Genomic DNA, 25,393 nt, shown 5'->3' with positions numbered 1-25,393 from the left:
GTCCATCATTTAACTGGAGGTCTGTTTCTGTGCTCTTTTCTCTGTGACCTAGATGTTAGAGTCTACCCTACTTTTTACCCCCAGATCCAAAAAGCCCCATAAATAATGTTTGTCTTTTCCTCCTGCAAACCTGGATGCAAAATTCAATTCCTGTTCAAATTCCTCTAATGAATCTCCTGGAACAAAAGCATTATAGAATGATACAGACGTTATGGACACCTACCTACGAGGAAGAGATGAGGTTGCATAACATGCACACACTTCTCATAAGCAACTTAAAATCCCATCTCCGAACATTTTAAACACTCTTTCTCTCCCACAGTCTCTCCTCCCAGATGTCTTTCTTCCAGGAAGATTCAGCTTTCAACCCCTGTTGTTAGATGAACTTGTCTCACTGTGGGGGTGTATATATCTCACCCTTACTCTAAGGGGCCTTCATGAATTTCTTCTAAATGAATATGGGCATTTTCCCCAAGAGATAGTCTCATTCTACTTCCTTAGGAGAAAAAAGAGTTCTGATTCTCTAAACCACCAAGAAAGGATGCCTTTTCTCACTTGCTGACAGTAAAGTCTTTTTTTTGCGTCCCCAGCTAGCTTGTAAGCTTCTTGAGTGCATAGCTGCATATTTTTATAATCTGTATAATACCTAAAATATTAGAAAAGTTTATAGAAGGGATCAGTGGGCAGAAAGGAATGACAGAATTTCAATGGAAGGAAACAGGATACTGAATAAGCCTATTTAGTGGTTTCCTCTAGGTTTTGACCTTTATCTTCAACACACTAAACAAATCGAATAAATGGTTTTCACCTTTATTGTACATCTACTAGGCACCGTATTCAGCAGCTTTTAGTTGACCTGTGTGATGTGCATTCATTATTAGTATCTTTCATTTCCTGTATCACTTAGGGATTGGGTTCTATTGGTAGTAGCAAAGACGACTGCATGACTTAAAAAAATTAATTTTCTCATGTAAAAGAAGTCCAGAAGTAACCTAAACTTAGAAACTGCAGAAGACATCAGAAATCCAGGCTTCTTCAACCTCTCCACTCCCCCTTTCTAGGCATGTGGCTTCCATCTTCAAGGTGCCACTGTGGTGGCAGGGGGCTGTGGAGCTCTAGCCATCAGGTTTTAGTCTCAGCAAGAAGGATAATGATAAAAAGCACCCCCTACCACCAAAAAGGACCTTTTTAATAACTTTACCCAAAGTCAAATGCAAAAACTTATTTATAACTTGTTTATACCTCACTGGCCAGAACTTAGTCACATGGCCACCATACCTAATCACAATGGAGAAAGAAAAATGTATTGTTTAATACATGTAATACACCTACTACTGTTACTAAGTAGAGAGGAGAATGGATATTGGGTAGGCCACTAGCACTTTTGCCACAGTTCCTCTTGAATTTTCTGGACATGACATCCCTGTGCTTGGCATTAAGTTGTCCTTGGAATCAATTAATTACATTTCAGATAAATCAAGCAGTTCATAGCATGATCACTTGCTCTTTTGTAACTAATTGACTTTATTTATAGAGCAGTTTTAGATTCAGAGAAAATTCTAATAGAAAGTACAGAGTTCCTATATGCCTTCCCCCCAACCCCTACAGTTCAGTTTAGTCACTCATTTCATGTCTGACTCTTTGCAACCCCATGGACCACAGCACTCAAGGCTTCCCTGTCCATCACCAACTCCTGGAGCTTGATCGAACTCATGTCCATTGAGTCGCTGATGCCATCCAACCATCTCATCCTCTGTCATCCCCTTTTCCTCCTGCCTTCAATCTTTCCCAGCATCAGGGTCTTTTCCAATGAGTCAGTTCTTCGCATCAGGTGGCCAAATTATTGGAGTTTCAGCTTCAGCATCAATTTTTCCAAAGAATATTCAGGACTGATTTCCTTTAGGATTGACTGATTTGATCTCCTTGCAGTCCAAGGGACTCTCAAGAGTCTTCTCCAACACCACAGTTCATAAACATCAATTCTTTGGCCCTCAGCTTTCTTTACAGTCCAACTCTCACATCCATACATGACTACTGGAAAAACCATAGCTTTGACTAGATGGACCTTTGTCGGTAAAGCAATGTCTCTGCTTTTTAATATGCTGTCTAGGTTGGTCATAGCTTTTCTTCCAAGGAGCAAGCATCTTTTAATTTCATGGCTGCAGCCACCACCTGCAGTGATTTTGGAGCCCCCCCCCCCCAAGACAAAGTCTCTCACTGTTTCCATTTTTTCCCTATTTGCCATAAAGTGATGGGACCAGATGCCATGATTTTAGTTTTCTGAATGTTGAGTTTTAAGCCCACCCCACACAGCTTCCCTATTATAATATTAACATTTTCCACTGGTGTGGTATGTTTGCTACAATTGATGAACCAATATTGCCATTATTACTGACTTAAGTCCATAGTTTAGGATTTTCCCGTGTTGCACAATCCTATGGGTCTTGACACGTGCATCATATCATACAGAACCATACAGAATTCCATGTCCTTCAGTACCATACAGAGTAGTTTCACTGCCCTAAAAATCCGCAGTGCTCCCTCCACCTGTGCACCCGCTCTTCTTCCCCACCACTGGGTAGCCCTCTGGCCACCACTGATCTTTTTGCTGTCACCACACTTTTGCCTTTTCCAGAATGTCATGTACAGTAGTTGGAATCACACAGTATGTACCCTGCTCAGATTGGCTTCTTTCACTTAGCAACGTGTATTTAAGATTCCTTCTTGTGGGTTGATAGTTTTTTTTTTTTTGTCATTGAATAATATTCCATTGTATGGATGTAACACAGTTTGGTTACCCATTCACCTGCTGAAGAACATCTTGGTTGCTTTCAATTTATGACAAAAGCTGTGGTAAACATTTATGTGCAAGTTTTTGTGTGGATTACGTTTTCAACTCATTTGTGTAAATACCTATGAGCATGATTGCTGGATTGAGTGGCAAAACTATGTTTAACTTTGTTAAGAAACTGACAAATTATCTTCAGAAGGAACTGTACTATTTTGCATTCCAGCCGGCAATGAATGAGAGTTACTGTTGCTGGGTATCTTCAGAAGCACTTGCTGTTGTAGTGTTTGGATTTTAGCCACTCTAATAGAATTTAGTGATTCAATGAAGTACTGGTATCTCGTTGTTTTAATTTACAATTCCCAAACAACAGGTAAAGTTGATAATCTTTTCATATGCTTACTTGGATATCATATAACTTCTTTGAGATGTCTATTTAGATCTTTTGCTCACTTTTTAATTGGGTTATTGAGTTTCAAAAGTTCTCTCTATAATCTGGATAACAGTCCTTTATTAACTACGTATTTTGCTGAGATTTCCTCCAAGTCTGTGACTTGTCTTTTCTTCTTTTGTATAAAACATTTTTGAAATGAAGTTGTTCATTATATTTTCTGATTTCTTGTATCTCTGTTGTACTTTGTTATATTTCCCCTTCTAGTCCTAACATTATTCATTTGTTGCTATTTCTCTTCTATCTGGATCAGACTCACAGAACTTTTTTCACTAGTGTTTTCAAAGATCTGGTCTTCCCTTGTGGCTCACCTGGTAAAGAATCTGCCTGCAATACGGGAGACCTCGGTCCAATCCCTGGGTTGGGAAGATCCCCTGGAGAAAGAAAAGGCTACCCACTCCAGTATTCTGGCCTGGAGAATTCCACGGACTGTATAGTTCATGGGGTCACAAAAAGTCAGACACGACTGAGTGACTTTCACTTTCAAAGATCTAATCTTAGTTTTGTTGGCCATATGAATCACGTCTTTTTCTATTTTACTAATTTTTTCTATGATTTTGTTATCCTCTTCCTTCTAGTACTTTGAATTTATTCTCTTGTTTCTTTCTAATGTATTAGCTAGTCACTTATATAATTGATTTTCAGTATTTCTTATTTTCCTGTGTAAAAAGCATATGTTTACATGTATCGTGTAAATTTTTAAAATATGTATAGCATTTTTTTACTTCTCAAATCTAATATTATATATTTTAATTGGGATTTCTTGTTTTAACTTTTAGTAAGATTTTTTTTAAAATTCTCCAAATATATGGAGTTTTTAAAAATAATCATTTTATTATTGATTTTTAACAAGTGTAATGTGGTCAGGGAATCTCTGACCACATCACACTTAAGTTAAAAATCAATAATAAAATGATTATTTTTAAAACTCCATATATTTGGAGGGGGCTTCCCTGGTGGCTCAGACAGTAAAGAATCTGCCTGCAACACGGGAGACCTAGGTTCAGTCCCTGGGTCTGGAAGATCCCCTGGAGAAGGAAATGGCTACCCACTCCAGTATTCTTTCCTGGAAAATTCTATGGACATAGGAGCCTGGCAGGCTGCATTGTCCATGGGGTCGCAAAGAGTCGGACATGACTGAAATGGCCCAGCACTAGCACATATTTGGAGAATTTTTAAAAAATCTTACTAAAAGATTTTTTACAGCATTTTCCTCTGTGGCCAGAGAATGAGAGCTGTATTCTCTGACCACATTACAATTAAGTTAAAAACAATACAAAAATGATTATTTTAAAAACTCCATATATTTGGAGAATTTTTAAAATATTTTACTAAAAGATTCTTAACAGCATTTTTTTCAATATGTATACAGTTGTTCAATGACCTAAATCAAAATTAAGTTTCTTAAATCTTCTGTTTTTAAAGTATGTGCTCTCTCAAAACGCTGGGTGCAAGAGTTCTATACATATTCCTTCCCCTGGTGGCTCAATGAAGAATCTGCGTGCAATTACTGTGTGTCTTAGATGTTTTTTCATGTTTAAGTGTGCAGTATGCTGAATGTTTTGTGTCCTTTGAAAATTCATATGTTGAAAACTATCTCCCAACGTAATGGTATCAGGAAGGGGAGGCCTTTGGGAAATGACTAGGACATAAGGGTGGAGTCACCGTGAGTAGGATTAGTGCCTTACAAGGGAGACCCAAGAGAGCGCCTTATCTCTTAGGCCAAGTGAGGACACAGTCTGGTCCTGGTCTATAAAACAGGAAGTAGGCATTCACCAGGCAATAAATCTGTTGGCACCTCGATCATGGACTTTTCAGCCTCCAGAACTGTGAGAAGTAAATTTTTGTTGTTTATAAGCTGCCCATCCAATAGGGACCTCCTTGGTGGCTCAGACAGTAAAGAATTGCCTGCAATGCAGGAGACCTGGGTTCAATCCCTGGGTCAGGAATATCCCCTGGAGGAGGAAATGGCAACCCGCTCCAGTATTCTTGCCTGGAGAATCCTTTGGACAGAGGAGTCTGGGGTCAATAGAGTGGCAAAGAGTCAGACACAACTGAAGCAACTTAGCACAGTCAATAGTAATTTTTAATTACAGTACAAAGGGACTAAAACAAAGCGTGAGATACTAACAAGTTGACTGGAAATTATTTATGCACAGATGGAGCTTGTTGACTAGACCTTAAATGTAGGGTGATTGCTTGTGGATATAGACAGCTTATTACGGGACCCTTCAAATGATGTATCCTTCCATTCTAATTTCTGTCTTTTAAAATTATACCGCTATTTGTCTCCTCTCCTGTTCTTTTTCTTCTTTGGTCTTATAAACTTTTCATTCCTTTACCTTCATTCTAAATAAAAGCCCCTTCCCCACCCCCACCCCCGCCAGCCCCACACAAACAAAGCCCCACTTTTTATTGAAGTATAAATACCTTCAGAAAAGTGTCCACAAACATGCAACCTGAACACACATGTAAATCAGCACTCAGATTAAGAAACAGAACATTATTAGGAGAAGCTCCCATGTTCTCTTCCAGAGTCATTACTCCACTAAGAGTAAGCGCTACATTTGTTACCAAAAGAAACTTCTGTCCACTCAACCTGTGCACAGTAAAGTCTATCTACTGACACAGGGCTGTAGTGGAGCAACTGCAGCATTTATTGCAGGGCACCAAGCCAAGGAATCTAGATAACTAGGACTCAAAAGATCTGAACTCCTGAGCGCTTTCAGGGAAGAGTTTTTAAAGATGGGGTGAGGGAGATTGGGGTGGGGTGCGTGATCATCTCATGGACATTCTTCTGATTAGTTGGTGATGAGGTAATCAGGAGTCAACATCAACCTTCTTTTACAACTGGTCTGGGATCTAATGCTTATTACAGCATATAGTTAACTTCTTTACCTGCTAGGGGTTTTGGATCTGCAAAATAGCCCAAAGGACATAGCTTAGAATATTATCTATAACCTTTGTTGTCCAGTTTCTAAGTCATTTCCGACTCTTTGAGACCCCATTGACCACAGCACACCAGGCTTCTGAGACCTTCACTGTCTCTTGGAGTTTGCCCAGACTCATGTCTATTGAGTCAGTGATGCCATCCAACCATCTCATCCTCTGTTGCCCCCTTCTCCTCCTCCCTTGAGGAGTAACTGAAGGTCCTTGACTTTGTTTAATGGCTAATCTATTATTATTTTGTCTTGCTTGTTTCCCCTTTTTTCTGCATTTTCTCACTTCTGATTAATTTTATTCTTTAGAATTCAGGTAAAGTGTAGAAGGCTAAAGTTTTTCTACAGACAAGAGGCAGGCAGAGAACATGGGGAACAAGGGGTTCTGTCCTTGGGAGGCCCAATAAGGTCCTGCTTATTATAAGGTCCTACACACTGACTTCTAACAGCATGGGTATTTGCATAGTTTCCAATTTAATGCTATTACTAAGTATAAGCATAAGCTTTTTTTGTGCATGTCCTTTAAGTGAACATATGTATACATATTTGGCTATGCATAGCTTCAGCTTTCGCTGATCCTGCCAAACAGTTTAACAAAGTGACTGGGCCAATTTATGTTCCCTTCAGCAGCCTGAGGGAGAAGGCAATGGCACCCCACTCCAGTACTCTTGCCTGGAAAATCCCATGGACGGAGGAGCCTGGTAGGCTGTAGTCCATGGGGTTGCTAAGAGTCAGACACGACTGAGTGACTTCACTTTCACTTTTCACTTTCATGCATTGGAGAAGGAAATGGCAACCCACTCCAGTGTTCTTGCCTGGAGAATCCCAGGGACGGGGGAGCCTGGTGGGCTGCCGTCTCTGGAGTCGCACAGAGTCGGACACGGCTGAAGCGACTTGGCAGCAGCAGCAGCAGTAGCCTGAGAGTTCTGGTTGCTCCACAGTCTTGGCAGTACTTTGTATTTTCTCTCTTTTTCATTTTAGCCTTTCTGTTGGGTATGTAAGGGCTTCCCAGGTGGTGCTAGTGGTAAAGAACCCACCTGTCAAAGCAGGAGACTTAATAAACATGGGTTCAAATCCTGGTGGGGAAGATCCCCTGGAGGAGGGTATGGCAACCCATTCCAGTTTTCTTGCCCAGAGAATCCCATGGTCAGAGGAGCCTGGCGGGCTACAGTTCATGGAGGTCACAAACAGACATGACTGAATGGCTGAGCATGCACGCACGTACGTGGGTGCGTAAAGGTGTCTCACTGAGGTTTTTTTTTAAATATGTTATTTGTGGGATCTTCATCTCCACGTGCCAGATCTTTCATTGTGGCATATGGGCTCTAGTTGTGGTGCGAGAGCTTGCTCCATGGTATGTGGGATCTTAGTCCCCAAAACTGGATGGACCACAACCCTTGAATTGCAATACAGATTCCTAATCACTGAACCACCCAAGAAGTCCTTCTCTGAGGTTTTAATTTGCATTTCCCCTTTACTTTTTTGTTTTTTAGGTGTTTTAGGATGGAGCAGATGAAAATGCAGAGGGTTAATGCTGTATATCTGCCAGAAAATTTCCCTTAATGGGTCATTACGTAATGGAACTTAGAACCTTTTCTCCTGTACTGGAAGCCAAACGATGTAGCAATGAGGGCAACAAGCTTTGCAATCAGATATACTGTTTTGATATATATATATATGGGAGCAGATATACCAGCTCCAATTCTTACTTGCTGAATTACCTTGAGAAATTTAACCTTTCTCTACATTATGTAAAATGGCACTAATAATAGTACTCTCATGAGATTATGAGGATTAAATGAGATAAAATATGTAAAACGTTTTGCAAAGTTCCTAGCATACTATTAGCACAGAGTCCCCAAATGGCAGCTATTATTATCCCTTATATTGTTTTTTTTTTTTCCTTATATTGTTTATGCACATCTCATTTCTATTTTACACATTCTAGGACAAAGCAACAGCACATAAAACACACATAAGGTGCCTCACAAATGTCAGTTACTGATAAAGACTGGATGAAAGTTTTTAAATATAAACGGAAGGTATTGTGGTTCTTGTTATAAAAGATGGCATACGTATTATAATGCATATAGTATAAAAGGCACTTCTAATGAGGAATGTATTATTTAAACAAGTGTCTCTTCTGTTTACCTTTCTCATTTAACAACTAAGAAAATCAGTGCGGTGGAGAAATTAGTAAGGACAGTCACAAATCCCATATTGCATTTGTGACGGTTACAGAGGCTTCCTTCCTTAAAACCAAGACAAACAAAAATATCACCCAGAAAAAAAAAAAAAAGGGCACCACTTATCCGAAAAGATGTTAAGACTTTCCGATTTTAACAGAGCTTTTGTTCAGCACTGGAGAAACTGGTAAGGCACTAGCGACCGCAGCTGCTTCCGTACAAGATGGCGTCGCCCACTTGTACACCCCTGCTCGGGTTACGTCACGGAACCGGAAGTGGTTTCCGTCCTAGAGGATTCGGGTGGGTGCGCGCAGGTGGTCACAGAGGTTCCAGATATTCAGCGTGGGGTGCCGCAGGTGTTCGGGTCGGGTCCAGGGCCGCAGGTAAGTGAGGCTCGGCGGCCGGCGAAGCTTTTCTCCGGGTCTGTGCGAATGGTGGAGGCGGTTTTCCGTGCGGACTGAGGAGAGGGCTCAAGATGCTGGCGAGGTCACCGTGCGCGGGGGCGAATGATTGCGGGGACCTCGTTGTCCCCGAGCGACTTGGCCCTGCCCCTCTCCCCGCCTTCCTCGCCGGTGGCGGGGGCAGTTCACCACCTAGGTGCGCCGCGGGGGCTTTCACCTCGATCGCTAGCTCCCGGTGGCCTTCCGGGGCCGCCTCCTCGGACCCGCGTCTGCTCTCTTTAAGGAGTACCTACCAAACCTTCCTGGCTTCTTGACCCAGTTAGCTACAAAGGAAGCACCGCTCGCAACATCTGGCAGCTCCTTAGGCGCTGCGTGTTGCACGCGTCCACAGATGAGTTTCGTGCCCTCGATTCGTGGGGACCTACGCCCGCCCCCATTGTTACCACCTCTTTCTTCCCAGACCACACCCGCTGCTATGGACCTTGTTGGGAGGCACCTCTTTTTCTTTTCGCAACCCTGGAATATAGATCAGGACTAGAACCGTAATGTTGATTTATTACAGAATTGATACGTGCTTGTTAAAATATAAACGAAACCTAAACTTTTATAAGCTTTTGATATATTAATGAACATAAACTCCCTTAGACACTCATTTCTTGAAAACACTAAAATATTTACACCGTAGAACTGCAGTGAAAGGTTTTGTAATATCAAAGTTGCGAAGTTCGAGAGAAAAGGGGTTATTTAAGAGAAGGGAAGGAATTATGAATTTTGGTCAAGTTGAGTTTGCTTTTAAAAAATGTATTTATTCTTTTATATTTATTTTAGCTGTAGCCCATGTCATGTAGCCCATGTCATTTACACAAAATAGATCCTCTTTGACCTCTTTCCATCTCCATCTTTTCTTTTTTAATCTTTTGTCCCTAGGTAAAAACTGTTATCAGTTTGGCATGTTTTTTCTTTTTTTTTGGTTTACATTTATTGACACGTGTTTGTACAGATACATGTGTAAAATTTTGGGTTAAACTTTTACCAATGTGGCATATTGTACCTCTTCAACAACTAAACTTCTTGTGCTTAAAAATGGGTCTTGGTGAGATTATATTATATTATATATATAATATATATATATATAATATATATATATAATATATATATAATATAATATATATATATGAATATATATATTCATTATATTATTATAATGAAAGATAAAGATACCAGAAGGAGTAAAGGGGTTGCATTTATTTTATTTTTGGATAAAGACTCTGCACAAAACTGTACCCGGGCAATAAACAACAAACAGTTATTTGGTAGAGTGATAAAAGCAAGCATTGCTATTGACAATGGAAGAGCAGCTGAGTTCATCCGAAGACGAAACTACTTTGATAAATCTAAGTGTTATGAATGTGGGGAAAGTGGACACTTAAGTTATGCCTGTCCTAAAAATATGCTTGGAGAACGTGAACCTCCAAAGAAGAAAGAGAAAAAGAAAAAAAAGAAAATTCCTGAGCCAGAAGAAGAAATTGAAGAAGTAGAAGAAAGTGAAGATGAAGGGGAAGATCCTGCTCTTGACAGCCTCAGTCAGGCCATAGCTTTCCAGCAAGCCAAAATTGAAGAAGAACAAAAAAAATGGAAACCCAGTTCAGGAGGTCCTTCAACATCAGATGATTCAAGACGCCCAAGGATAAAGAAAAGCACATACTTCAGTGATGAGGAGGAACTTAGTGATTAAAAATATATATGTTATGTAAATATCATTAAAACATTTTTTTTAAGTCTTGGAGTACCAAGTTCCCTTGGGACTAAAAATTACTTTTAGAATTTGAACATAAGAACACTTAGTACCAAATACTTTTTTACTTTAGATAGTTGTTAGGAAATGGTAATTTTATAGTATCATGTTTATCTTGCATCAAGATTTGCTAATAATCATTTATTTTGAAAACAGTTGATTTGAATAAAAAAGGAAATGTGATAGTATTATAACAAAGCTATCCCAAGAAGAAAGTCAAAGTCACGCAGTCGTGTCTGCCTCTTTGTGACCCCATGGACTATACAGTCCATGGAATTCTCCAGGCCAGAAATACTGGAGTGGGTAGCCTTTCCCTTCTCCAGGGTATCTTCCCAACCCAGGGATCGAACCCAAGTCTCCCACATTGCAGGCGTATTCTTTACCAGCTGAGCCAGAAAGGTAGATAGTAAAAAGATTTGAGAAGTTCATTATAAAAGCTTATTCATGATTGGTTTATATAAGAACTTTTGAAATAAATTTCATCTTTAAAATTAAAACTTCGTAAAGACTATGGAAAGTTTGGGGTGATTTATTGTTATTCATGTTAATAAAGTTTTCTCAAGAGAAAAAAAAAAAAAAAAATGGGTCTTGGAACTTTTTCTTTGTTAATAAGTAGACATCTGCCATATTTGGTCTACTTGCTCTGTAAATTCCAGAACATGTTACAGTCCCATAATATGTGAGATAATTCCATAGGTTGCTTAGTTTTTCCGTCTTAGGCACAGTGTGGCAGAGAACATCCTCCCACAGCGTCTGTGAGCTTGAGTGAGCATTTCTCAAAGATAGAAACCTGCAGGTGGAATTGCTGGGTGGGAGGGTGTGGATATTTTATGCCAAACTGCCCACCAGCAGTGTATAATAATCTCTGCTTTCCCAGCTCTTTTAAACATTTGATGGTGTCAGCCTTTTTTGCTTTTGCCAATCTGATGGGTGGGAAATGACTTTAATTTGGTGTTTTAATTTGTATTTCCCTGGTTATTGGTGAGATTGAGCATCTTTTCATGATCGTTGGCTATTTGTATTCCTTCCTCTTTTGAGAAATGCCTCATTTCTTTTGGGTTGTCTGGTTATATATGGTAATGCTTTATATATTAATCTTTTATCATTCATATACATTTGAAATATTTATTCCCAACATTTTGAAGTTGTTTCTTATCTCTTAACCATGTGGCATCTTTGTAGAATCAATCAATCAAAGTCTGTGTTTAAATGTATCAGTCTTTCACTTTGTGTATTTAGTGGGCTTTTATTCCTAATCCCAGTGGCTCTCAAATGGGAGCTGTTTTGCTTTCTGGGAGCCACTTGGCAATGTCACGAGATGTATTTTGGTTCTCATCCAGTGGGTAGAAGCCAGGGATGCTGCTAAATACCCCACAGTGCCCAGGAAAGCCCTTAAGCAAAGAATTTTTCTGGCCTAAAATGTCAGTAGTGCTGAGGCTGAAAAACCCTGTGCTACCCTGGGGCCGCGCTTTCTCTTACCACTGTTTTCTCCTGTAAATTGTTACATGTTAGAGGTTTTCTCTAATTCCTTTGTGTGTGTGTCAGAGAGAGAGAGAATGGTGTGTGCCTTTTTCTTGTTTTCCAAGCAATGTCACTCTGAATATCAGTCCATCCGTGCCCCATTAATCTAAAATACCACATTTATCACGTACTAATGTCTCACCCACACGGTGTCTTTTCTGTACGCTCTTCTGTCCTATGTCCGAATTTTCTATTTTGCTGGGCCAATACCATAGCATTCTACATTAAGTATATATTATACTTGGGTATCTAGTAGGGTAAGTAGTCCCTCATGATTATTTTTATTGTTATTTTATTGGAAGTCATACTTTATCAGCTTATGTACTCATTATTTAATCAGTGTTTTGGGGGTAGTCTTACAGTTTCTTGCCCAGATTAATTTTAGAATCAGCTTGTCAAGTCGTTTTTTTCTTTTTTTAAGTGAGTTTACTGTGGTGACCTAAATGGGAAGCGGTGGGGGGGGCCTTCCCTGGTGGCTCAGTGGTAAAGAATCTGCTTGCCAATGCAGGAGACATGGGTTTGATTCCTGGATTGGGAAGATCCCCTGGAGAAGGAAATGACTACCCACTCCAGTATTCTTGCCTGGGAAATCCCATGGACAGTGGAGCCTGGCGGGCTACAGTTCATGGGGTCCCAAAAGAGTCAGACACGACTTGGTGACTGCAACAAAATGGAAAGGAAATCTAAGAGAGTGGGCATATGTATACATATGACTGATACACTTTGCTCTACAACAAGAAACTAACACATTGTAAAGCACCTGTACTCCAATAAAAATTAATACAAAAATAATTGCATTTAAAAATAAGATGGTCTTATTGAAATGTAATTCACATAATTTGTTTTTTAAAGTACACAATTCAGTGATTTTTTTAGTATATTTCCAGTTAAGCAGCCGTTGCTATAACCTAATTCTGTTTTATTTTTAAAAGTTTATTTATTTGGTTGTGCCAGGCTTAGTTGCAGCATGTGGGATCTAGTTCCCCAACCAGGGATCAAACCCTGGCCCCTGCATTGAGAGTGCAGAGTGTTAGCTACTAGACCACCAGGGAAGTCCCTACAGCCTAATTTTTGGACATCATTATCATCCCCCAAAGACAGTTGCTTCAGTCATGTCCGATTCTTTGAAAGGACTCTAGCTTGCCAGGCTCCTCTGTCCATGGGATTATCCTGGCAAGAATACTAGAGTGGGTTGCCATTCCCTTCTTGAGGGATCTTTCCACCCAGGGATTGAATCTGCGTCTTCTGCGGCTCCTGCATCGCAGGTGGACTCTTTACCACTGACCCAACTGGAAAGCCCAAAGAAGCCCATACCTATTATCAATACCCATTCCCCAATATCCTAGCCCTGTGCATGCTAAGTCGCTTCTGTCGTGTCCGACTCTTTGTAGCCCCTATGGACCATAGCCTACCAGGCTCCTCTGTCCATGGGATTCTCCAGACAATACTGGAGTGGGTTGCCATTTCCTCTTCCAGGGGATCTTCCTGACCCAGGGATCAAACCCAGGTCTTCTGCATTGCTGGCAGATTCTTTACCATCTGAGCCATCAGGGAAGCTGCTAGCCCTAGCCCTCAGTTCAGTTCAGTTCAGTCGCTCAGTCGTGTCCGACGCTTTGCGACCCCATGAATCACAGCACGCCAGGCCTCCCTGTCCATCACCAACTCCCGGAGTTCACCCAGACTCACGTCCATCGAGTCAGTGATGCCATCCAGCCATCTCATCCTCTGTCGTCCCCTTCTCCTCCTGCCCCCAATCCCTCCCAGCATCAGAGTCTTTTCCAATGAGTCAACTCTTTGCATGAGGTGGCCAAAGTACTGGAGTTTCAGCTTTAGCATCATTCCTTCCAAAGAACACCCTGCTGCTGCTGCTGCTGCTAAGTCGCTTCACTCGTGTCCGACTCTGTGCGACCTCATAGACGGCAGCCCATCAGGCTCCCCCGTCCCTGGGATTCTCCAGGCAAGAATACTGGAGTGGGTTGCCATTTCCTTCTCCAATGCATGAAAGTGAAAAAGAACACCCTAGACAGTCACTAATCTTTCTGCCTTTATAGATCTAAGCATTTTGTATAAATGGAATTGTACAATTTTTGTACGATTTTGTGATTGGCTTCTTTCACTTGGTATAATGTTCTCAAGGTTCATCCATGTTGCAACATGTGTCAGTATTCATTCCTTTTTATCTCTGAATAAGATTCCATTCTCTGGTGTATTTGTTTCCTAGGGCTACAGTATCGAAGTAACGAAAACTGGATGGCTTAAAATAACAGATATATTCTCTCACAGCCTTGGAGGCTATAAAGTCCAAAATCAAGTTGCCAGCAGGAGTGCGTTCTCTCGGGTCTCTACGGGGGAATCCTTTCCTGCCTCTTTCTAGCTTCTGACTTTGCCAGCAGTCCTTGGCATTGTTTGGCATGCCTTAGCTTGCAGCTGCATAACTCCAACTTCTGCCTCTGTCTTCACCTGGCCTTCATCCCAGAGTGTCTGTCTTCACGTTGTAATTCTCTTTGTGAAAGTCTGTCTCAGTCTTTTCTCCCCTTCATATAAGGACACCAGTTATTGAATTAAAGGCCCACTCCACTCCAGCAGGACCCTGTTTTAACTTAATTAGGTATGCAGAGGCCATTTCCAAATAAAGTCATGTTTATAGGTAATGGGAGTTAGGACATTAACATATCTTTTGGGGGAATCACATAACATTATGGATACACCCCATTTTATTTATCTGTGCATCAGCTGCCGGACATGTTTCCACTTTTGGCTATTATGAATAATGCTGCTATGAACTGTTGTGTGGACATGTGTTTTCATTCCTCTTGAATATATACCTAGAAGTGGAGGTGCCGGGTCATGTGGCAACTCTGTGTTTAATCATTTGAGCAACTGCCAGATTATTTTCCAAACAGCTGTACCTTTTTATGTCAACATCAACAGTATATGAGGATTCTAATTTCTCCGCATTATTGCCAGCACTTATTAGCTGTCTTTTTAATTAAAGCCATCCTAGTGGGTGTGAAGTGGTATCTCATTGTGGTTTTGATTTGCATTTCCTTAATAGCTAATGATGTTGAGCATCTTTTCACGTGTTTATTGGCCATTTGTGTATGTTCTTTGAAGAAGTGTCTATTCATATCTTTGCCTGTTTTAAATTGGTTGTTCTTTTTTTATTGAAGTGTAATAGTTTTTTATATCTTCTAGATACACGCCCTCATGAGATAGATGATGCAAATATATTTTCTCCCATCCTGTGGCTTTTTTTCACTTTCTTGATCATCAATTCATTAAAAAAATTTTTTTTAATTAAGTTTGCATTTAATTTACATTATTCTGAGTATTTCTTTTTTCAGCATTAATTATTTTTTTGTTTTGGCTGCGTTGGGTCTTCATTACAACATGCAGGCTTCTCTAGTTGTGGCGTGTGGGCTCTAGAGCACATTTGGAGTATTTCTGTATCTGCTCTTCTTTATTAAAGAAAAATGCAGTAATTATAGTACCTTCTGTAGAGGATTGTTAAAAAGGATTAAATGAGTAATGTATTCATAAATATATAGGCATATGTGTGTAAAGAGCCTGGCACTTGATAACGTGCTCTGTAAGTGACACCTTACCTTCAGTAAGGTTTTCTTTGTTTCTTCGTATTCAGTTCAGATCAGTTCAGTTGATCTTACATATTTCTTGTTGAGTTTATACTTAATGTTTTTGTGTGTATGTTTGTTTAAAAACATGTGGTTTGTAGTTTTAAAATAGTGTATATTTCTATTATGAATGAGATTTTCTTCATATTTTTATAATGGGTTTGGGAAGCTATTAGTTTTCTATTCATTACACTTTCAAAATTCTAAGTTGTAAAAGTTGTGACTTGTTTACTAATCCAGGTTACTCCGACGCCAGTGTTCTGATAGGAACTAGTGTTCTTTTGCATTCTGCCTTCTTCTGCCCTGATTTGAATCTTCTTCTCATCTTGGCTCTGCTATTGTGAGTCTTAATCTAATGGGTCTGCCTGCCTCTAGCCTTACCCTCATCCAGTCTAGCGCATGCACAGTGACCACAGTGTTCTTTGAAATATGAGCCTAGACCTGTCACTTCGATTCTAAGTCTCTTACTCGCTCTCCATTACCTGTAAGGTCTTATCTTACCAGGTAATATAGGGCTTCTCATGACTTGACCTGTATCTCCTCCCTCTAGCATCATTCCTCTCTGTCTCCTTACTTACACATTATGCTCTAGCACAGTGCTGTCCAGTTGAAATATTATGTGAGCCCCATACATAATTTAAAGCTTTCTACTAGCCACAGTAAGAGTATAAAAAGAAACAGGTGAACTTAATTTTAACAGGTATTGTTTAACCCAGTAGATCCAAACTATCGTTTCAACGTGAGATATAAAAAATCAGTATGGAATTACTTGAGATAGGAAGTATAATAGAGGTTACTGAGAGTTGGGGAGGGAGGAATGGGAAGTTACTGTTTAATGGTACAGAGTTTGTTTGGGATGATGAAGTAGTTCTAGAAATCAATAGGGATGGGACTTCCCTGGTGGCTCAGTGGTTGGGCATCTGCCTGCCAATGCAGGGGGCACAGGTTTTATCCCTGGTTGGGGAACTAAGATCCCACAAGCTGCTGGGCCACTAAGCCTGTTTGCCACAACCAAGACATGATGCAGCCAAATAAATAAAAATTAAAAAAAAAGAAAGAAATGGATAGTGGTGATGATTGCGTAACCTTGTGGATGCAGTTATGCCACTGAATGATACTCTTAAAAATGTTAAAATGTAAATTTTGTGTATGTTTTACTACAATGAAATAAAAGGTCACCTTAAAAGTCGATACGGAAGGGCTTCCCTGGTGGCTCAGTGGTGAAGAATCCACCTGCCAGTGCAGGAGACACGGGTTTGATCCCTGGTCCGGGAAGATCCCACATGCTGCGGAGCAGCTAGGCCCGTGTGCCACAACTTTGGAGCCTGTTCTCTAGAACCCGGGAGCTGCAGCTACTGAAGCTCGAGTGCCCTGGAGCCCGTACTCCGCAACAAGGGAAGCCACCGAGATGAGAAACCCTCGCACCGCATTGAAGAGTCGCCCCTGCTCGACACAGTTAGAGAAAAGCCTGTGCAGCAGCTTAGACCCAGCACAGCCAAAAATGAGTATTAAAAAAAAATCAATATGGAAATTATCAATAAGATAGTTTTTATTTTTTTTTAAGAGTCAGTCTTTGGAATTCAGAATTTTGCGCTTATGGTGCATGTTAAGTTTGCTTGAACTTTTCCGCTTGTGCGATGACGCTTCGTGCCTTTCATATCTTTGCACGTGCTGTTGTTCCCTCTGCCTGGAGTGCCCTTCTTTCTGCCTGGTGCACCTAGAGAATGCTTGCTCATTAAAATTTTTTTTTTAATTTTAAAATATATTTATTTATTATTGTTGGCTGTGCTGGGCCTTCGTTGCAGCATGCAGACTTCTCTAGTCGGGTGTGAGGGCTTAGTTGCCCTGAGGCATGTGGGGTCTGAGTCCCACGACCAGGGACTGGAAGGTGTATTCTTAACCACTGGACCCCAGGGAAGGCCCTGGTTTGCTTGTTTTTTAACACCAGTACCAGTCTCAGAGCTCACCCCTCTCAGCAAGTGTTTCTCTTAATAATTCCCACTCCTCTTCTTGGCCATCCTGTACTCGTGTGCTCGTGTGTGCTTCTGTGGTTTGTGTTACCTCACTATATTGCAAATTGTTCAGTGTACCCACTTCTCCTTTTCTGAATCCTGCATTTTTGAAAGCAGATTGGCCTTTTAACTCTTTTTACTCAGAGTCCAGCACAGTGTTTGGTTTATTGAAAGGGCTGTGTACGTGTTTACTGAATGAATCCCTTGACTGGGGGGAAAAATACCCCACAAAATTTGTCCATATAAAAATGAATTAAGAACTGTTTTGAATGTTGCCAAGAGTTCCTTCATATGGAGGTACCCTACTTGCTCCTTCAGTTTCCCTATTAGGATTTTCTTTTTCACAGGCCACATGATGGTAAATAATAAGTGGGAACCTGGCTGCTTGGGAATTCCAGGTCTGAGGGAGCCCTTCTCAATGGAAGCAAATCAATAATGCTCTGTTTGTTTTTTTTTTTAAGTATTCTGCTTTAACATAACCTGATTTTAGCATTATTAGCCATGAAGGTAGTGTGAAATACAAAAATAAATTTGAAAAATGAATTAATAAAAACACATGTTAGAAGATGTTATTTTCACAGAAAACAAAAATTCGCTTTTCTATACAAAAACTTGTAAGTTGGGGGGGAAGGCACAATCAAGATGCAAATTGAGGGGCTTCCCTGGTGGATAAGTGGTTAAGAATCCCCCTTCCAATGCCGGGGACACGGGTTTGATCCCTGCTCCAGGAGGATCCCTCTTGGGCAGCTAAGCCAGTGGGCCACAACTGCTGAAGCGCCCATGCCCTAGAGCCTGTGCTCCACAGGAAGAGAGTAGCCCCCACTCTCCCCTTGCTCTCATCAACTAGAGAAAGCCCTTGTGCAATAAATAAATGAACAAATATATATATTTTAAAATCCAGATTAATCTCAAAGGATAAAATGTTTGGTTGAAACATACAAGAAGAAATTTAGAAGAAAGAAACGTAAAATTTTGGATTGAGTGCAAAGTATACAAGCATAGAAAATGGGGAATTCAGTGTGATTTCAGTGAACTTTACTTACCACAAACTCTGTATGAATCATCAATGCGATTCTGCTGTTCAAACACCTATCATTTCATCCAGCGTAAGTAAAATATAGGGCCCTGAGCCTGGGAAGTAATAGTACCAATGTAGACTACACCAATTAGACCACGTCTCAAGTATTGAATACAGACCTGGGTGCCACATTTTAAGAGATACATTGGCAAGCTTGGAGCCATTCAGAAGGATCTAGCCATAATGGCGAGTGGTCTGTAAACTAGGTCCCAGGAAGACTAATTGGATTAAGTAGAATGTACCAAGGGAAGTCGTAAGAGCTGTTTTCACATATTTCACAAGCTCTTAGGAAAGAGTAAACACTTTTGTCATTTCAGAGGCCAGACTGAGCATCAAAGAGAAAAATTTCCATGTAGGGAACTTTTACAGAATGCAAGAACGTTTCAACAAAAACTGCCTCTTAAGGTAATGAACTCTGTTTCTGGAAGTATTCAGGTAGAGATCAGGTCATGATCTGTCAGGATTATGAAGGAAAGAAATCTTGAACTGTGTGAGAGCTGAATTTGGCTTTTAGATTTTAACTCTAGTTCTTTGTTTCCCTTTAATAAGACTGCTGTGGTTTTAGAACCCAGTAGTAGTCATATTGAACATTTATTGAACTCTAAAGTGCTAGCCAATATGCTAAGTCAAGCTATTTCGTCATCTTACTTAAGCCTTACAATAATCCGACATGGTAGGTACTATCCTTCTCATTTTACTGATAAGGCAACTGAGACTTAGCAGTTCAGTGAATTGCCCGAGTTTATATAGCCACTAGGGCTTCCATGGTGGCTCCGTGGTAAAGAATCTGCCTGCTAATGCAGGAGGCGAGGGTTTAATCCCTGGGTCAGAAAGATCCCCTGGAGAAGGAAACGGCAACCTACTCCAGTATTCTTGCCTGAAAAATCCCTTGTACAGAGGAGTCTGGCAGTCCATGGGGTCACGAAAGAGACAGCACAACGGAGTAAAACAACAATAACAATATAGCAAGTGGCAGAGGCCCAGGGTGTTGACTCTGTGGCTTATGTCTTTATCCTTGACCTTCTGCTGCTCTCTGAACATTTTAACTTATTGTTTAATTCATTAAAATGAGATTTCTTTCAGGAATATAATCATAAGTCTTAAGTGTTAAGTGGGAAAAAGTGGGAAACTTACTTTGCCTGTCTCTAAAAGTGAAAATGAAGTGTTAGTCACTCAATCATGTCCAACTCTTTGCGATGCTGTGCTCTGTGGCCTGACAGTCTCCTCTGTCCATGGAATTCTCCAGGCAAGAATACTGGCGTGGGTTGCCATGCCCTTCTCCAGAGGATCTTCCCAACTCAGAGATTGAACCCAAGTCTGCTTTGCAGGCAGATATTTTTTTTTACAGTCTGAGCCACCAGGGAAGCCCATCTCTAAAAAGCACCACTTAAAAAAACATGCTTCTCCAGAATTGAAAGAGACACGTGTACCCCAGTGTTCATCGCAGCACTGTTTATAATAGCCAGGACATGGAAGCAACCTAGATGTCCATCAGCAGATGAATGGATACGAAAGCTGTGGTACATATACACAATGGAGTATTACTCAGCTATTAAAAAGAATACATTTGAATCAGTTCTAATGAGGTGGATGAAACTGGAGCCTATTATACAGAGTGAAGTAAGCCAGAAAGAAAAACACCAATACAGTATACTAATGCATATACATGGAATTTAGAAAGATGGTAACGACAACCCTGTATGCGAGACAGCAAAAGAGACACAGATGTATAGAACAGTCTTTTGGACTCTGTGGGAGAGGGGGGAGGGGATGATTTGGGAGAATGGCATTAAAACATGTATAATATCATAAAATAAAAAATCAGTCCTTAAAAAAAAAAAGTCTAATTGGAGTCGGAAAAGAGTTGGACGTGATAACAGTTATTTTATGCTATTATTTTATATAATTTTTAATACAGTTTTTTAAAAAAGAATGGCAGATCCTTTGTCACTGAAGATGGTAAAGCATTGAAAGCTTTGGATCCCAGAGCCCAGTCCTTAGCGAGGTATCTTAGTCTGTATTTATAGAATACCACAGACTGGGTGGCTTAGAGACACCAGTTCTAACAGTTTTGGAGTCTGGAAGTCCAAGATCAGATTGCCAGCATGGTTGAGTCTTCTGGGCTACAGGCTGCTAACAACTTCTTATTGTATCCATAGTGGCAGAGATCAGAGAGAAACAAGGTCTCTTTTTCCTGGCACTAATCCTATTCACTGGTGGCTCAGACTGTAAAGTGTCTGTCTACAATGCAGGAGACCCGGGTTCGATCCCTGGGTTGGGAAGATCCCCTGGAGAAGGAAATGGCAATCCACTCCAGTACTATTGCCTGGAAAACCCCATGGACAGAGGAGCCTGGTAGGCTATAGTCTATAGAGTTACAAAGAGCTGGACACCACTGAGCAACTTCACTTTCACTTTCAATTCTATTCACTAGGGCTCTACCCTTATGATCTCATCTGATCCTAATTACCTTCCAGAGGGCCCGGAGTTTGAGATTTCCTCATGAATTTCAGAGGGACACAGACATTCCATTTATAACCCAAGATTTGATTTTTCTCACTCCTAGCCCAGTGTTGAACCATACTGCTTGTTTATAGTATCATAGCTCAATAAGGGAAGACATTTTTTTTAGTTTCATGTGAATAAACAGTTTTGTAGTCTGATAATTGAATTAGAAATATCTATCATAAAATGTTAGCATATAATACCTTGAATTGTTTTATTCATCTAGTAACTGTTTATTGTTATCCGCTCTGTGCTAATTGCTGGAGATAGTTATATATAAATTAAGAAGCCAGTTAAGGTGAAGAAGCATTTGAGGTCCCTATTTTCATGGGGTTTACATTCTGGTGGGAAAGATAGACAGTGAATGAACCAGCAGTCATTAATTCATAAGTGAAGCCAACAGGAGAAAAATCAGAAATATCCCTAAGTTTAAAAAATTGCATACACTTGTGTAACCCACAGCTCCATCAACATACGGAAGTTTACTACAATTTCAGAAGTTTCCTTCCTATCTGAAATGCTTTTCCCTGGAATTGGGCCTAACTGGCTCCTTTTTGTCATGCAGTGCACGGCTTAAATGTCTCTTCTCTGCACCCACCTCTCTCCGAGGCAACTATTGTTCAGATTTTTTTTCTACCATAGATTAGTTTTAGCTGTTCTAAATATATATATAAATAGATGTTCTTTATATATAAATAGAACTATACAGTATCTCTTTTATATCTGTCTTCTTTCACTCAGCCTAAGGTTATTTGAGATTCATCCAGGTTGCATGTATTAGTAATAAGTTCCTTTTTATTCTTGATTAACATTGTATTGTATGGATGTACCACTTGGGCTGTTTCCAGTTTGGGGCTGTTATGAATAAAGCTGTTATGAATATGCTTATACAAGTCTTTTTGTGGATATATTTAATGTATCCAACTTGGACTCAGAGAACTGTACCAAGTCTGACCTCCTTCATCTTCCAAATCTCCCTTTTCTGGATATTGAGTTTCTGAATCCATCCTTTGTGTCTGTTCTTATATTTCTTAATCTCTTTATCTTTGTGATGCATTCTGAGTGACTTCCTCAGATTTATCTTCAGTTCAGTAACTCTTCCTCTCTCGCTCTCTGATCCACTGTTTGTTGAGTATTGAGTTTTTAAAAAAATTTTAACAAATGTTTTTCATATCTAGAAATTCTACTTTTTGTTGTCTCCTGTTCATGCTTTAGATTTTATTTTCCTGAATTTCCCTGATTGTTACTTTGAAGTCTCTTTCACATCTCAGATATGATTGTGGTTTTTTTTGTTTGTTTTTTTTTCTGGTTCTGTGAGCGATTTTTATTGGTTTTAGGGTTTGGGGTTTTGTGTTGTTTTCTTTAATTTGTGAACACTCTTGTAGGGACTGATCTTCCGTGCCAGTCCTGAATGTTTCTTGCATGGTGGAAACAGTTTTATGATCAGCTCTGTCCTTTTCTAACAGAACTCATCTTTGGTTTTAGTTTCTTGGCTAAGAGTTTCCTTTTGTAAGTATAACATGAACTCAGCCCCTGTTTTCAGTCCAGAGTGCAGATTTGAGGGGTTGTCCTCTTAGGGGGAACTCTGTTCATATTCTCTTTCCTTAAATTGAATGAAAGATCCTTTATATTCTATAGTACTTTACAGTTTTCAAAAGTTTTACACTTGTATTCAGGTATATATGGCTTTTCCCTTATAGATTATTAGAAAATATTGAGTATATTTTATGTACTATGCTATACAGTAGATCCTTATTAGTTATCTATTTTATGTATAGTAATGTATGTATATTAATCCAAAACTCCTGTTTTATCCCTACTCCTCCTTCCTCTTTGGTAATCATGTTTGTTTTCTCTGTGGGTGTGTTTCTGTTTTGCCCATAAGTTCATTTGTTTCATTTTTTTAGATTTCACATTTAAGTGATATCATATGGTATTCGTCTTTCTCTGTCTGACTTCACTTAGTATGGTAATCTCCAGGTGCATCCATGTTGTTGCAAGTGCCATTATTTTATTCTTTCTTATGGCCAAATAATACTCCATTGTGTATATATACCCCATCTTCTTTATCCATTCATCTGGTGATGGACATTTGGGTTGCTTCCATGTCTTGGCTATTGTACATACTGCTTCACTGAACATTGGGATACATGTATCTTTTCAAATTAGTGTTTCAGTTTTTTGGGAGTATACACTCAGGAGTGGAATTGCTGGGTCATAGGGTAGTTCCTTTTTTTTTTCAGATTTATTTATTTTTGGCTCTCCTGGGTCTTCGTTGCTGAGGCTTTCTCTGATTGTGGTGAGCAGGGGCTACTCTTCAATGTGGTGCCTGGGCTTCTCATTCCAGTGGCTTCTCTTGTTGCAGACCGTGGGCTCTAGGCGCGCAGGCTCAGTAGTTGTGGCACACCAGCTTAGTTGCCCTGCAGCATGTAGAATCTTCCTGGAGCAAGGACTGAACCCATGTCTCCTGCATTGGTAAGCAGACTCTTAACCACTGGACCACCAGGGAAGCACCCCACCCCACCCCCACTCTTTCAGGGAATGAAGTTGTTTAAAGATATTTTTTAAATTAATTTTTAAATATTTTTATTTACTTGGCTGTGCCAGATCTTAGTTGTGGCACATGGGATCTTCAGTCTTCCTCGTTGTGGCATGCTTGATCTTTAGTTGGGGCATGCAAACTCTTGGGCTTCCCAAGTGGCATAGGTGGTAAAGAACTTGCCTGACAGCGCAGGAGACTTAAGAGATGCAGGTTCGATTCCTGGGGTGGGAAGATACCCTGGAGGAAGGCATGGCAACCCATTCCAGTATTCTTGCATGGAGAATCCCATGGACAGAGGAGCCTGGTGAGCTACAGTCCATAGAGTCACACAGTATCAGACATGACTGAAGCAACTGAGCACGTATTCAGTTCAGTTCAGTTCAGTTCAATCACTCAGTAGTGTCTGACTCTTTGCGACACCATGAATCGCAGCACGCCAGGCCTCCTTGTCCATCACCAATTCCTGGAGTTCACTCAGACTCACGTCCATCGAGTCAATCATGCCATCCAGCCATCTCATCCACTGTCGTCCCTTTCTCCTCCTGCTCCCAATCCTTCCCAGCATCAGAGTCTTTTCCAATGAGTCAACTCTTCGCATGAGGTGGCCAAAGTACTGGAGTTTCAGCTTTAGCATCATTCCTTCCAAAGAAATCCCAGGGCTGATCTCCTTCAGAATGGACTGGTTGGATCTCCTTACAGTCCAAGGGACTCTCAAGAATCTTCTCCAACATCACAGTTCAAAAGCATCAATTCTTCGGTGCTCAGCCTTCTTCACAGTCCAACTCTCACACCCATACATGACCACAGGAAAAACCATAGCCTTGACTAGACGAATCTTTGTTGGCAAAGTAATGTCTCTGCTTTTGAATATGCTATCTAGGTTGGTCATAACTTTCCTTTCAAGGAGTAAGCGTCTTTTAATTTCATGGCTGCAGTCACCATCTGCAGTGATTTTGGAGCCCAGAAAAATAAAGTCTGACACTGTTTCCCCTGTTTCCCCATCTATTTCCCATGAAGTGATGGGACCGGATGCCATGATCTTCGTTTTCTGAATGTTGAGCTTTAAGCCAACTTTTTCACTCTCCACTTTCACTTTCATCAAGAGGCTTTTGAGTTCCTCTTCACTTTCTGCCATAAGGGTGGTGTCATCATCATATCTGAGGTTGTTGATATTTCTCCCGGCAATCTTGATTCCAGCTTGTGCTTCTTCCAGTCCAGCGTTTCTCATGATGTACTCTGCATATAAGTTAAATAAGCAGGGTGACAATATACAGCCTTGACGTACTTCTTTTCCTATTTGGAACCAGTCTGTTGTTCCATGTACAGTTCTAACTATTGCTTCCTGACCTGCATACAGATTTCTCAAGAGGCAGGTCAGGTGGTCTGGTATTCCCATCTCTTTCACAATTTTCCACAGTTGATTGTGATCCACAGAGTCAAAGGCTTTGGCATAGTCAATAAAGAAGAAATAGGTGTTTTTCTGGAACTCTCTTGCCTTTTCCATGATGTGGCGGATGTTAGCAGTTTGATCTCTGGTCCCTCT

The 25,393-nt window shown here is 40.4% G+C and overlaps 1 protein-coding gene and 1 pseudogene across 3 annotated transcripts in view; both read left to right on the top strand.

The window, feature by feature from the left end:
* Nucleotides 1-8,641: 8,641 nt before the first annotated feature.
* The window catches only part of EXD2 (exonuclease 3'-5' domain containing 2), a 62,057-nt gene continuing 45,305 nt past the window's right edge, over nucleotides 8,642-25,393 (top strand). Inside the window, exon 1 of one of the 3 annotated variants that reach the window (XM_005905739.2) lies at nucleotides 8,642-8,747. The gene's annotated coding sequence lies outside the window, so the exon portion shown is untranslated. Of the gene's footprint in view, nucleotides 8,748-19,188; nucleotides 19,209-25,393 lie in introns of those variants that run through there. The other 2 variants (XM_070377660.1, XM_070377661.1) reach the window with 2 other exon arrangements.
* On the top strand, nucleotides 9,968-10,514 carry LOC138989498 (zinc finger CCHC-type and RNA-binding motif-containing protein 1 pseudogene; annotated as a pseudogene).

The sequence above is a fragment of the Bos mutus genome, chromosome 10 (genome assembly GCF_027580195.1).
Source record: "Bos mutus isolate GX-2022 chromosome 10, NWIPB_WYAK_1.1, whole genome shotgun sequence".
Lineage (NCBI taxonomy): Eukaryota > Metazoa > Chordata > Mammalia > Artiodactyla > Bovidae > Bos > Bos mutus.
Note: the sequence above shows the minus strand (reverse complement) of the source record. Positions and strands in the feature narration are given on the sequence as shown.